This window comes from Dendrobium catenatum, unplaced genomic scaffold (genome assembly GCF_001605985.2).
Source record: "Dendrobium catenatum unplaced genomic scaffold, ASM160598v2 fragScaff_scaffold_1632, whole genome shotgun sequence".
Taxonomy (NCBI): Eukaryota; Viridiplantae; Streptophyta; class Magnoliopsida; order Asparagales; family Orchidaceae; genus Dendrobium; species Dendrobium catenatum.
Genome location: NW_021320094.1, coordinates 433,835 through 437,283, shown reverse-complemented (window position 1 = coordinate 437,283; position 3,449 = coordinate 433,835).

Here is a 3,449-nt window from a genome sequence, read left to right as displayed (position 1 = left end):
TATTCATAAGGAAAATTATCATTGAGTGGAGAGTCTACCGAAATAGGACGCGCAGCAAGAAAATTTGCCAATACTTGTCCTTTCACTACCTTTTATGGCATATATGTGATATCAAATTATAGTGATAGTACTACCTACCTGGCTAAATGACCAATTAATATATGTCTTGTCATCAATAACTTCAACGGATTCATCTTTGGCCAAATTTTAAGAATGAACTCGCTATTTTTTAAAATTAGCATAAGAAGCGCACTAAAAAATTAATTTAAAAGAGAGCAAAATCGCCAAATATTTTGGCGCATTTCAAATACGCTAAATCAATTGGCTGAATCTTAATACACTTTATGGTTTAGCGTATTCTACTCAAAATAAATAATATAATATAAATGTAAAATATAAATTTTTTAATAAAATATAAGTTTAAAATTTTGATAAAAATACAAATTACTTTTTTAATAAAATATTATTTTTATCTAATATTTCATATATATTTAATAGACTTCAAAATTTAAATTAAAATAAATGTATGCATAATAATTTATTTTAATTAAAAAATTTTAAACTAATATTTAAACAATAGTTAAAAATAATATATAAATAATATTATATAAAATCAATATTCATATAATATTATGTAATAGAATAATATCTGATCATCTCTCTCCCCCATGTCTCTCTTACTCTTATTATTGCTCTCTCTTTCCCATTTTCTCTCTCCTTCATCTCTCTCTCTGTCTTGCTCTTTCTCTCTTTCTCTCTCCGTTTATATTAATTTTTTTTTTTATTTTGAGCAGAATACGCTAATGATAAAGTGCATTTAGATTTAGCCAATTGATTTAGAGTATTTATAATACGCCAAAATATTTAACGATTTTGCTCCATTTTAAATTAATTTTTCAATACGCTCCTTAGGCTAAATTTAAAACACACCGAGCTCCTTCTTAAAATTTGTCTTTCATCTTTAATATAAATGTAACTTATTGAGAGAGCATGTAGTGGCAGAGTTTCTGAACTACAAAAATCAACGTTAGGCAATGCTTCTCAATTGGAGAATAGCGAACTTCTAATACGATCAATTTCTAACTGATTGAGTAGAGTGCATTCTCCTTACAGTCTTCATTATGTTGGGCTAGTAATGCTCTGAGGGACTTTTCTAGTGCTGCTGTATACAGTATAAGAGGCTTCCCTGGAATTGGCACTATGAGAATGTGTGGGTTTAATAAATATCTTTTAATACTATCAAATGCCTCTTAACACTCTTCATCCCACTTGAAACGAACATCCTTCTTCATTAACTTTGAAAATGGCTTGCACCTACCTCAACAGACTCATTTTCAGCAACCCCAGTGCGGTAGAGAAAACTTACTCCTTTTTCTTCCTCCTGAAGCGGGCAGAGAACTCGGACCTTTTATTGAAGTAAACCTCCCAAGAACCTCCCAAGGATGAAGGACGAAGAATGGAGACGATGACTTGGAACCTTACTTGGAGGAACCTTTGTGATCCCTCTCACAAACTCCCCCTCATAAGTTCCTCTCTCTCTCTCTCTCTCTCTCTCTCTCTCTCTCCCTCTTCCAAGGCTCTCCCAAGTCAAGATAGCAACACTCAAGGTCTTAAGAATGAGAAAATTTAGGTCCTTTAAATAGAATTTTAAGAACCGACATTATCGTCCAGGATGATAGGAATATCGTCCTGGCCGATCTGTACAATTTAAGCTCAATCTATAGGGACAGTTTGGGATGATCAAAAGAAAATTGGTTATATCATCCAGGCTGATACAATATCGTCCTGGCTGATTAGTTCAAATTCGAGTACAATCATCTTGAACATTGCCCAGAATAGATGCTGGCTAATGTCAATCATCCAGGACATCGTCCCAGTCTACTCTACGATCAGCCTGACCGATGTGATTGTATCAATCAGCCTTAATTGCTTTCCATAATTGCCATATTAATTTAGGCATAATTGTGCTGCATCGTTCAGGCTGATATGGAGATCGTCCTGGCTGATATTTTAAAATAAAGAATACCTAAATTGATCATGGTGGCTAATTCTTTCTGATTTGAGCCTACTGTCTAGGCTGATACAAGTATTGTCCAGGACGATTTGCTTAATGATGGCTGCTTAACCAAGATGCTTTAATTAGGGTTTCTGTTTTTAGTTGAATCATCTAGGCCGATATGAACATCATCCAGGCTGATGTACTCAAAATAGAAAAACTTAGAAATCCCCTCAAGTGTGTGTGTACAAGGTTACTTAGCATCAGGAACCACTTTTATAATTGACTCAAGAAAGGAAAAAATACAGACTTGACTTAATCTAAATCTACCCGATCTTGAGCTGGCTTAAGTTGCATTCGATCTTGTGGACCTGAAAAGTAGTAGGCATGGCAGTCGTAGGAAATTATGAATGTTTTCTATCATCAAAAGTCCAATCCATAAACTCAGATTTACAACACAGGTTTGAACTTGAATTCAATTATTAACCGGTGTAGCATCCCTAAACGTCATATGTGTACTAATAACACACTTGTTGGGGCCCATGCGGGTGCTTGGGATACTTTATAATTATTTGTTGAACCTTGTTGGCTCCTATCTTCCTACTAGGAGGACCAGGTTCAACTTTATTGACCCAAGCAGCATCCCTAGAAGTCACGTGTGTACCCAAGACACGCTCGCTGGGGCCCATGCGGGTATTTGATTGCATACCTCTTTTTAGTGTACCTATATGTATACAAACTATAGTGCATGTGCAGGGGTATTTTCGGATGCTTGAAAGGTCTTCCATGATAGCCCATAGAGATTTGCATTTTAATGTAGTCATTTTGTATTTTGTATTTTTTTGTAAACAACATATTGGTGTAGAATAGATCTCCTATAATAGTTCGTAAAAGCTTGCATTAGCTATATTCTTTATGCATTTCACTGTGATTTTTGTCCTCACAACACATCCACTACTGCAGCAGGTAGATGTATTCATTTATATATTTAAATTGACTACAGAATACTGCATTTACTTAAGTCTTTCTGTATTTACCCAGAGATAGCACATTGTACATACAACTATATCCATAGAGAGATTATATCTATTGTAGATATTCTTCTCTTGATTGTATGCTGCTCAATGTATTTACTTGTATCTTGATGTTGATTGTTGGAGTGTTGCAATATTATTCTTATCTCTCTAATTTGATCTCCACTTGCGAGAAGGTCACTTGAACTTTTTAAATACAACTTCGCTAACCATTGTTGCTTATAACTTGCAAGGTCAAAAATGTTTGCTTGTATTCTAATCTTGATTGTATGGATACCCTAGTACTTGCTGTATATATTAGTGAGCATGCTAGTATTTATTGGAGGCATACCATTATATTTATTGCACGCCCTTTGAATTCATTTGTATATCATCAAGAGACTTCATCGTTTATAAGGAATACTATGTCTTCTTGTAAG